Below are 11,865 nucleotides of genomic sequence, written 5' to 3'. Positions count from 1 at the left end.
GCACGCAAAGGTCGGCATTTTAGTTCGCCCTCACTCAACCTCGCAGCTACACTCACCTTCAGCCCCTCACTCACCCTCATCCTCACAGTCACACTCACCCTCACTGAACCTCACGGCCCTCACGCCCCTCAGGCACTCACGGTCCTCATGCCCCTCACGAACTTATGGCTCTCACGCACCTCACGCACTCACCGCCCTCACGGCCGTCACGCACTCATAGCCCTCACGGCTCTCACACCCCTCACGCACTCATGGCCCTCACGCCACTCACCGCCCTCACGCCACTCACCGCCCTCACGACCCTCACTCACTCATGGCTTTCACGCCCTTCACGCACTACCCGCCCTCACTGTCCTCACGCACTCATAGCCCTCACACCACTCACCGCCCTCACGCCCCTCATGCACTCATGGCCCTCACAGATTTATACAAATAAAGAAAACCTTTAATTACTACGTATACATCTATGTATTTATAAAAAGAGTGAAGCTTTACGGACTACGTCGTGCACCTTGACCCAAAAATTGCTATGCGCACAACACAAAACTCCTCACACCCCTCACGCACTCATGGCTTCACGCCCCTCACTCCCGCAGGGGGCACCTGTGAAAGCGGGTGTTTGGAGAGTGGCGTCTCCACGGGCCCCGAGCCATGCGGGTTCGCCCGCCCACGTCTGGCTGTGCGTGGCTTTCCCGTGTCTGGGAAAAAGGGCATCCTGGTGGTTGAGCTGAGCCCGGGACAGGTTTGGACCCTTCGGAGCCCCCCGGGTGAGGCAATACACCACTTCGGCCCCCGCTTCTCATAGACGGGAGGGAGTCCTGGTAAGGCCCGGCCAGGATGATTCAGTCTAGCCGCCACATCTTCTACTATCCCCTCCCTTCTTTCACCCTTGTCTTCTCCTTCTTTTCACTATTCTCGTTTCTCTTCTTTCGTTCTTCAACTCCTTTGGCAACAAGGGCTAACCTTGGGTGGGGACAGACCCCTTGTCCAGAACCACGCTCAGTTATAGTTCCTGGGCAGTGCTAATAGCATAACGTCTCCAGCAAAGCCCTTTTTATTATGGTGCGTTATCTATTCCTATGTTGGGCTCCGTGGTGGGCGGCACACCACAGGTTCCGAACAAACTTCGCCTCTTATGGCAACCCCCCAAACCAAAACCCACAATTCTGGACGTGCCGCTAAGAGGCATCGTCCCGAACAAACAGTAATAGTGGAAGATAAAGAAGATGAGGGGGGGGGGGGGGGGGTCGGTGGCCGAGTGGTCTAGCGCACACCCAGCTCGACGCCCGTGGAGCGAAAGCTCGCGCTGCAGAACCCAGGGATCCTGGTTTCGAGCCCCACCCGTGCCCGTTTCGATCTGGATGAGCATCGTACCGGCGTGCGGTCGTGTATCACTACTGCGTGATGCACGTTAAAGACCCCAGGCTAACGGCTGTACCGCACTGGCTAAATTGCTCATCTACAGCTGGGAGACTCGTCGCCCCTGTGAGGCAGACCAAGTTCTAGGCTGTATAAACACACACACAACCCAATTTTTTTTTTTAAGAAGATGAAACGTTTTTAAGATTTATGGTCATCCACTCCGAGGTCCCTGACAATCCTCTCTCAAAGATGTCACCGTTCCTTGTAGCAAAAGTTCTCGACAGTCAGATAGGTGGTGATTACAAAGCGAAGAAACTGAATTCTGGTGATATGCTTGTTGAAGTTGCAAAAAAGTCCCAGAGCAGTATTCTTCTAAAATTGACATCCCTAGGTGACGTGCCGGTAACAGTGAGCACACACAGAACCCTCAACACCATTCGAGGGGTGATTTCGGAAGACGATCTTCTTTCCAGTAGTGAAGACGAGATCTTGGAAGGCCTGCGGGCATCTAGAGTAGTGGCGATCAAACGCATTATGACGAGGCGTGATGGCGCAGAGATGAAAACTAAACACCTTATCCTCACTTTTGAACGTCACACACCTCCTGCACTCGTCAAAGCTGGCTAACTGAATTGCCGTGTCAGACCGTACGTCCCGAACCCACAGCCATGCTTCCGTTGCCAGCGTTTTGGTCACGGGTCGCGCAGCTGTCGGGAAAGGGAGACCTGTGCAAAGTGTGGGAGCTAGGACCCTCATAAAGGTGTTCAGGGGCCGACCCAGTCCTAAGACTAGACAAAAACCGACAACAAGACCGGTGGTGGTCCTCTATCTCCACGCCCTCTCTCATCAGGTCAAGCGAGTGGCGCATAAGTTTAACGTGCCAGTGGTGTTTTCAGCACCCCAGAAGCTGTCACGCCTGTGCACTGCTGTCAACCGAGGGAGGAACAGTGATTTGCAATGTGATGTCAACCACCGCACTCCTTTTGTACCATGCGCAGTGGGGGTTGTGTATCAGATCCCCTTCACATGTGGTAGGGTATACATTGGACAAACGGGGAGGTGCGTGAACGAGAGGGCGAGGGAGCATTCCCTTTCTCTCCGTTCCTCCCCCGCTGGCCACTTAGCGGTACGTTTCAGTAGGTGCGGCTGCGTACCTGTTTTTCATGACTTGACGATCTTGGCGTGCAATAAAAGTAAGACCGTTAGGGAGATTGAAGAGGAATTTTTCATTTTTATCTAAAGGGGAAGGGCAATGTGTGAGCGCACTGTCGGTGCACTTGGGGGATGATGAGGTCCATTTTATCAGAGAGAATGGCAGGCATGTGTGAGGGTGATGACGTGGTAGAAATCTTGTCGGTTGATTTGTATAATTTTTTGTGTCTTTATTGGTTCTTTCCTATGCTCTGTATTCATTTTTCTGGTTCGCCTGAAAATTAAACTTTGGTTGACAGTCAGCGCTTTGTCCGTGCACTCCTTTCACTTGTCCTTTGTTTAATTTTTTGCGCTGTTTTCACGTTTGACGATGTTAAACCAACTAGCCCAACTTACCGCCTTGTAGGACCATGTGGCCGACGTCTGTGAAGGTTCAGTTGCCTGCGCTAACTGCAGGGGTCCTCACCCTGCTTACTTTCGCTCCTGCCCTCTGTGGCGGCAAGGAAAAGAAATTCTTAGCTTACGAGCCAAAGAGAACTTGTCGTATCCTGAAGCAAAACAAAGGTTTTCCTTCATTTCCAAAGGCACCAACTCCGACGCGGTGCGCAGGGGCCCTGCACCACGTACAGAATCCAGGGCCAGTCAATTCTCTCTTGAGGACTTGGCAGGCCCCTTTCGGGCCCCGAAACAACCTGCGGGGAAGCAGGATGCCCCAGGTAATGCTGGGAGCACACAGCCACCCCAGTCGATTCAGGCACGACCTCCGGCTGACCGGCAGCCTCGTGCCAGTGGTTCATCTCAAGATGGGGAGCGAGGCCGTCTTTCCACTTCCTCGGAGGCGGCCCGCCTTGTTACGGAGCAGCACTGCCCACCTGCTGCTCCCTCAAAGTCAAAAGACGCTGAAAGTGTGAATGCGGGAAGGTCCCGGCCTGGTACGTCGAAGCCTTCTTCGGCGGGGTCCGGCCATGGCTGGAAACTCATGGCTCAGGTCTCCGACCAGGCCGGAACTGGCAAACCGTGTGTCCAAGGTTCAGGATGCAGTGGGAGCTGTTGACATAGCCGACTCTTCAGGTCCTTCCTCGGATCAGGAGGACATGGAATGGCAAACCGCTAAATCAAAACAGAAAGGAAAAAAGCCGGTGGTTCCTCCTTAGGGTGTAGCAAATGCAGAATTGCTTAAATTCATTTACGAAATCTTTTATCCTTTAAAATGGGCTTTGTAAATCTTCGGTGGAACTGCCATGGCTTATTCACTAACCTTACAGATGTTGATTTCCTTTTAGAAGAGTATAAGGCCTTATGCTTGCAGGAAACACACTTGAATATACTCTAACTTTCTGTGACGCTACAGTGTGTTTCGTAAAGACCGCCCTAGCACGTCCATTTCCTGTAACGGCGTTCCGGTGGTGCTTCCAAAACATATTCCATGTGCAGAGGTTCCGCTTCAGACGCCACTCGAAGCTATCGCTGTTCGTCTCTTGTTGCATAAAGCCATAACTCTGTGTTCAGTGTACTTTCTACCTTCTCTTTCTCTGAAGCGACAAGATCTCGACTCCCTTTTAAGCCAGCTTCCAGAGCCCTTTCTTTTACTCGGTGATTTTAACGCACATAGTACCATTTGGGGAAGTCATCATACAGATACACGCGGAAAGAGAATCGAATCCATATTATTTTCACATCCACTATGCATTTTTAATACTAACCATCCTACATATTTTAGTCCTTCATCCTTGTCATCTACATGCATCGATCTTTCTATTGGCAATACAAATCCGCTACCTGATTTTTCATGGACTGTTGATCAAAATCCCCATGGAAGTGACCACTTCCCAATTATTTTAAAATGAAACGACATTCCTCAGTCTTCACCTACGTGCCATTCACGCTGGAAGTTTGAAAAAGCAGACTGGAGCCTTTTTAAGCAGTCGTCACTCCTGGCCTATTCTCGCCTCGATCAGCTTTCGATTGATGAGCTCAACCAACTTTTAACATCCCAGATTTTCACTGCAGCGTCACTTTCTATCCCTCGTTCGTCTGGACAGCTTCCTAGACGTCCGAAGCCATGGTGAAATGAAGAATGTAGAGAGAGTCGCAAACAGCAAAAAGAAGCTTGGAGTGTTCTAAGACGTTATCCAACTCGGGATAACCTGATATCTTTCCGAGAAATGAAAACTCGTGCAAGGTACATTCGTCGGAAAGCGAAACGCGAGAGCTGGCAAAAATATGCGTCCTCTATCCATAGCAGTACTTCTCCCAAGGAAGTATGGGACAGGATTCATAAAGTAAATGGCTCATATCATGCTTTCACTATTCCACTTCTTTCGAGAAATGAAAAATTCCCAAGCAATCTTGAAGAGCAGGGCAACATCCTTGGCGAGCATTTTGAATTTATTTCCAGCTCGGAGCATTACCAGCCTGCTTTTCTGCAATATAAAAAGAAAGCAGGAAGTATGGTGCTGAAAACATCCGGTGGTGAGGTTTACCGGCCACAGAAAATGCTCATTTTCTCCGCTCATAATTCGAGGTCAAGTTCAATGCAGAGAGGTTCTGCGTGAATCTCCGATGAAGACTCTCTTCAGTTCGTCCGCATTTGTCTCCGTGCTACCGGCTAGAACCATTTGGCTGAGTTTAAGTAGTATCTCTCTGTCTGCCAAATATTATTCAGCAGTTTATCTAATAGCTAGTCAACTAAGCTCATATTTCAACCCGAAGAATATACTAATATCGCTTTAGTGGGACATAGTCCGTAATATCCCTAGCAGCACAGATGTCCTATACACATCCACAGGACATCCCTGGAACGTTGGGACATCCTGAGGATATCCGGAGGACCATGTGTGCTGCTTGGGATAATATATAACCCGCTCGTCAAAATGAATTCTAGATTGCAACTAAAACCAGAATTCAAATAAGAGTATCAGCTGCGTAGTGGGGCGCCAGCGGGTTAAAATGCTCCTCAGCTCAAGAAGCGCTCGCTCAATTTTCGTAATTTTCCTGCAGCTTGTGTTGTTGACCGCACAAAAGCTCGATTTCGTGGACAGATAAGTCGCATGGTCGAGACATGCGAGCTAGCTGAAAATTGCTCTTGGTGGAACAATTCTGTGGTCATCGCCGCTTTCCTTAGATGATCAAAACTGATTAAAGAGTATTACGTACGATCTCTCCGGAGCCCATAGTTTCGGTTTTGAACGAAATCTCCGAAACGAAAGTTTGACATGAAAAGAGCAAAAAACAAAGGGAAAACAAAACTATGCTTTGAAAGTTTATGTGCACCGGCTCCACGTAACCATCTCAGTTCAGATACCTATAAAATTTGGCATTAAACAAAAGAACATCTGTTAAATTGAATGCGCCACCCGTTCAAGCAGCCCGGCCGAGCCGACGCAACCTGGACTCAGCCGCCATGTTTGTTTGGTGGTGGCACCCCCTATAGGTCGCTGGAGTCGCGAATACGAGGAACTTGTATGATAGGTGGGGGAAGGGGGGGGGGGGGGTATCCGTGGTCGAATGCTTCGTACCATAGAGGAACAACTTTATCTAAAGTGTTTGTCCAGGAAAATGGCGTTCCTCAGGGAGGCGTTCTTAGTGTCACTTTGTTTATTGTCAAAATGAACTCCCTTGCATTGGCTATCCCCCATCGGTGCAATATTCACTCTATGTAGACGACCTTCAGATCTCTGTGTCCTCTTGCAATCTGTCACTGTGTGAGCGACGAATTCAGCTAACCATCAATAAGCTATCAACCTGGGCCAATCAAAATGGGTTTAATTTTTTCTCAGATAAAACAGTTTGTGTGTGCTTTTGTCGGAAACGCAGACTATTTCCAGAGCCTGTTCTAGCACTAAACAATGCCGTAGTTTCTGTGAAGCCTGAGCACAAGTTTCTGGGTCTTCCATTTGACAGCAAACTAACCTTTGGTGCCCATATTAATATCTAAGATTAAAAGCTCACAAATCACTTAATATTCTTAAAGTCCTGTCCCACCGATCCTAAGTTCTGACCGGACGTGCCTTTAGAGGATATATCGCTCGATAGTGCGATCACGACTGGACTATGGCAGTATTGTTTATGGTTCAGCTAGGCCTTCCATTCTAAAAATGCTCGACCCTATCCATCATCTTGGGTTGCGATTGGAGTCGGGTGCCTTTCGCACGTCTCCTGTCCCAAGTAAGCACGGAGAGGCCAACGAGCTGTCCCTTGAGAAGAGAAGACTTCCACTGGGCTTTATGTATTCCCTGAGGGTCAGGTCCATCTCTGATCACCCTGCGCGAATAGCTGTGGAAGACATGCGCTCTGAAAGGGTGTTTCAAAACAAAGCCACAACTGTGCCTCCCTTCTCTTTGAGATTGAAAGGTGCCTGTGAGAACATGGGACTCGATTAGAGGCCCCCTGTAGTGCATTCAACTGTTGCGGGAGCACCTAGGGAGCACCCTGTCATTAAGTGTGACCTTTCACTTATGCGATACAAGAAAGCTGATACTCCCAATGGTGTGTTTCTTCAGGAATGCTTTGCACTGCAAAGTCAGTATGCCGAATATGTAAGCTTTTACACAGATGGCACAAAGACGGAATCTGCTGTTGGGTGTTCCATGATTGGCCCGACAGTTCAACTTGTTAGGCGAATCAACTCCTCTGCTTCTATTTTTACAGCAGAGCTCTATGGTCTGCTTCTAACCATAGGTTTCATACTCGACAAAAAGCATTCTCGCTCCATCGTATACACCGACTCCCTCAGTGCATTGCATGCACTGTCTTCACTAACACCCCTCAAGCACTTTTTACTCCTTGAACTGCGAAACAAGGTTGTTGCTGCCTCTGGACAGGGATACGAAATTATATTTTGCTGGATTCCCAGCCACGTGGGCATTCCGGGCAATGAGGTAGCAGATCGCGCAGCAAGTACTTGCGTGAAGCGAACAGTTGATCTCCACGACATTCCTTATGCAGACTACAAAGGCCTTCTCAGGCGTCATGTTAAGTGCAAATGGCAGGCTGAATGAGATCAAGAAATCAGCAACAAGTTGCACATGATCAAACCCCTTTTGAGTGAATGGCAGAGTGCACGGCACCAGGAACGCTTTCTTGAGGTTGTCCTTTGCCAGCTCAGAATTGGTCACACTCATCTGACTCATGGCTACCTCCTTCTTGGGGAAGATGCCCCTATTGTGAACAGTGTGACAATGTCTTAAGCATTCTACATATTTTAGTTGAATGTCCTCCTTATCATGAAGAACGTCTTTTGTATTTTTCGCAACTGTATCAAGAGCAAGTCCCACTACACCCAGCTCTGCTCTTAAAAGACACATGCAAAGGAAAAAAAACATATTTTTTTTAAACAGCTTAGATGGAAAAAGGATGTCATAAAACGATTTTACAACGAAGAAAAGAAATTTTAGAGCTGTATTTACGGCGCTATACGAATTTGTAGTTGGCGCCCGCAGGAGCCGCCGCTGGTCACGTGGTAGGCCCGCGCGCCGCCGCGCTGCGTCGCCGCCGCCGCAAAGTCACGCGGCCGCCGCACGGTGAGCGTTGTGCGAACGCCGCTTCAACGCGTTTCTCCACGGAGCCGTCGCCGCCACCGCACAAGTTCGTCTTGCTTCGGGGCGCCGCCGCCGTCTTCTGTCCGGTGCACAGGTCTATCATGTCTGCTTGCGCTTTTTCAGGAGTTTCCTTTGGGCTCTAAAAGTTACCTATTAATCTTAGTTTTTGTTATACCTCAAGCAAAGATGAATAAGTTACTTTTAGACGCCATACAGAGCTTCTGAAGGAGCGCAAGCACCACGTGATAAATAAGGGACAGTCACGTGATAAATAAGGGCCACTTTTCCGCGGCGCCCACGGGCGCCAAATACAAATTTGCATAGCGCCGTAAATATAGCTCTAACAATTTTTTTCTTTGTTGTAATATTGTTTTATGACATCCTTTTTCCATCTAAGCTGTTAAAAAAAAAAGTTTTTTTTCCTTTGCATGTGTCCTTTAAATGATGATTCTCTTGTGACACACACTGTTTTCAAACTTTTAGATAGTATCGGCCTTCTACACCGATTGTAGCTTTCTTTAACTACAGATCATGCCCATCACCCTTTTACCTTTTGGTACCCCATTACCATCTTTTATCGAATCACTGGCTACTAAAGCCTCTTTTTTCTCCCTAAACCTTTTCCAGCAATAGTCTTGTTTTTGGCCCTCTATGGCCTTAGTAGCTTTTGCGTCGTAAACACCAAATCAGCCAACCAACCAACCAACGCCCCTCACGCACTCACCGCCCTCACACCCCTCACGCCCACATGGCTCTCACCGCCCTCACGCCCCTCACGCACTCATGGCCCTCACAGTCCTCACGCACTCACCAAATACTTGACGAGGGGCAAAGTATTTTCACTCACCGCCCTCACGCACTCACGGTCCTCACAGCCCTCACGGCCCTCACTTACCCCCACACATGAATTTTCCTGCTTCAGAAACTACTCACCCTAGCTCACCTTACCTGTGAAGATGAGGGTGAGTGAGGGTGAGTGAGGGCCCCCATGAGTGAGGTTTGCCGAGGTATGGGTGCACGACATAGTGCGTATACCTTTACTCTTATAAAAATATGTAAAATTTTAATGTGCAATTTTTTTTTTTGTCTTTATAACTTACTTGGAATATATTTAGTGGCATAAAAGGTGTGTACCTATATCAAATTTATGTACATATATAAAGATGTATTAAACATCTATTTAAAAACCTATTTTTCTTCTTTTTTTTTTAATAAGTCAATGATTTGGGCAATCCCGAATGACCCGCTCACCGATTAGTTTTCCGCGTTGTCGATGCGGTGGTCGGTAGAGAAGGGAAGCCATCGGCGAAATGTCAAACCCATATATGCGCTTCTTTGGAGCCAGCTCTAAATACGCCTTGGTGATAGCGGTGCGGTGAGCTTTGAGGACAGAAAGATGCATTTGATCTCAGCGATCGGAGGGCACCCAGGGAAAACCAGACGGAAGAGAAAACCGCCGCGGAGGGCACAATGGTAATAATGGGGGGAGGTCTACTTCGAAAATGTTCGACTGTTGAAATGCAATTGCTAAAAATGTAATTATCGGTTCAATAGGAACCAGGGGCGTAGCCAGGGGAAGGGCTTATAAGGCTTCAGCCACCCCCCCCCCCCCCCCCCCCTCCGCCTCTCCGCACCCCAAGTCATGGACATCCCAGCCACCTCAGCCACTTCCCGAAAAACATTCCTGGCTACGCCACTGATAGGAACTCAAAAGAAAAACCCTATTGAGCTTCAATTGAGACTCAACGCAATGCTTTGAGTGAATCCTTTACAATCCGAACTCGTTTTTTTTTTTTTTTTTTTTTTTTTTTTTTTTTTTTTTTTTTTTTTTTTACGGGATTGTACATAAGATTGAGTAATAGCATCTTTGATCAACTGGTTCCGAACTGGCCTGAAACCAGGACAGTGCACAGCATTCCTCAGTCGTGCAGCAAACTGGGCCGCGCCGGTGCACCGCGGCGACCGCCACCATGTGTCACCTCGCGTTTTGTTCTTTCTTTCTTGCGTAGTACAGTCTCCGGCGATATGAAAGACCCACTGGGAGCGCGTGGCCGAGGCAGTGGCTGGCGGGGGCGCTATGAGCGCTCCGGGCAATTCCATTCTGCTTCGAGGGGAGGACGCTCATTCGGGGCTCAGCAGTCAGCACAAACTGATAAGCGCGCGCTTTAGCTGAGCCCCGAGTGAGCGTCCTCCCCTCGAAGCAGAACGGAACTGCCCGGAGCGCTCGCAGCGCCCCCGCCAGTCACCGCCTCGGCCACGCGCTCCCAGTGGGTCTTTCATATCGCCGGAGACTGTAGATACGTATACGCGCGTGGTGGCCGTCTGCTGTCAATTTCTCCTAGTTTTTTACTCGCGGATTTAGCGGTCACACAAACGAACATCGTGGACGTGATTCTCGATGGGACCACGAAGCGGATGATAGTTCCACAGGTATATTTTGCCCATTATTGTCAGTTCAAGAAAGGATACTACCAGATAGAACCGTACGTTAGGTGTCATCGAAACGCCTCACGAGTCACAACGCTTTCCACGAAGTTCTTAACTTTCGGGAGCTCCTTGCCACCGCAGCAATCGCCAGTAATCGCGGCGTGGTAAGAAGCTCGTCGTCTCGCTCTCAGAAGAGCTGATGAATTCATCGAGTGCATCTGCGAGGCGTGTTCGTTTTCGCAAGGTCGCCATCTCGATAAACTGCGCGTCTGCTATTCCCGCCCTCGATTCCCTGCTCCTGTCCACAATGCCTGATGAAACTGCACCCCGGCGCACCGTCGATTTTCTTGGTGCGCTCCGTTGATCGAGGACGTCCGGTGCGCACCGGTGCACTTGATTGAAAACGATGGGGCGAACCTCGCTGCCCCGGTGCGCACTGGTGCTGAGGTCGCTCAACTGTCTGGTGCGGATGATCAGCGGTTTCTGCTGTCGACGACGGCGGAAGCCGGCGGCCCCTTGCTGTCCTCCTCTCCTGCCAGCGCCATAGGACGAATCACCAGAGATTCGGATTCGGACAGATTCGGAAATTTCCGAACTTCCCACGACGAATATTCGGGAGATTCGGCAGATTTGTCGCTGCTTGCGGACAGCAGCGTGAACGTTGTAGTAAAGCTCGCGAATACAGGGTGTCACAAAAGAAAATTTACACGGTCTTTTTTACCGCAAAAATAAACTAGGCATCCCCGAACGCTCATTTTCCGCCCAAAGGTAGAGCTAGAGGTCACAACCAGGTGCCAAAGTTTCAGCCCGATCCGATGACTTAATCAAAAGTTATAAGTGATTTTCTGAAAAGTTCAATGGGAAAATGGAGCCCATTTTTGCCTGTTTTCGGTTTCTGGTGCCATCGAGCTCCATGTGTTCGAAAACTCCGTTGGCCGCCATTTTCCCATTGAAATTTTCAGGAAATGACGCGTAACTTTTGATTAAGTTATCGGATCGGGCTGAAACTTTGGCATCTGGTTGTGACCTCTAGAGCTACCTTTGGGCGGAGAATGAGCGTTCGGCGATCATGCCTAGTTTATTTTTGCGGTAAAAAAGACCGTGTAAATTTTCTTTTGTGACACCCTGTAGGGTCAGTTGTGTTTTTTTAGGTGCGGTTAGTGCATACAACCAGATTTCGTCTTGTTTAGTTCAACGTGTGGTATGTACTGTACTGTCATTCGAAACCCTGGCCCGCGCCCAGGTCCAGCTGAGCTGATCGGTGTTGTTGACGTAGGCTTAGCCAATCCACGGTCTCGGTTTCCGTGCGGTTTCGCGGTGACCGATAAAATGTAGCGAAATGATACGTATTATACATAATGTGGCTCAACGCACAATAAATATA

The sequence above is a fragment of the Ixodes scapularis genome, unplaced genomic scaffold (assembly GCF_016920785.2).
Source record: "Ixodes scapularis isolate PalLabHiFi unplaced genomic scaffold, ASM1692078v2 PGA_scaffold3__209_contigs__length_174095766, whole genome shotgun sequence".
NCBI lineage: Eukaryota > Metazoa > Arthropoda > Arachnida > Ixodida > Ixodidae > Ixodes > Ixodes scapularis.
The sequence above is the reverse complement of the archived record's forward strand: the minus strand, read 5'-3'. Positions refer to the sequence as shown.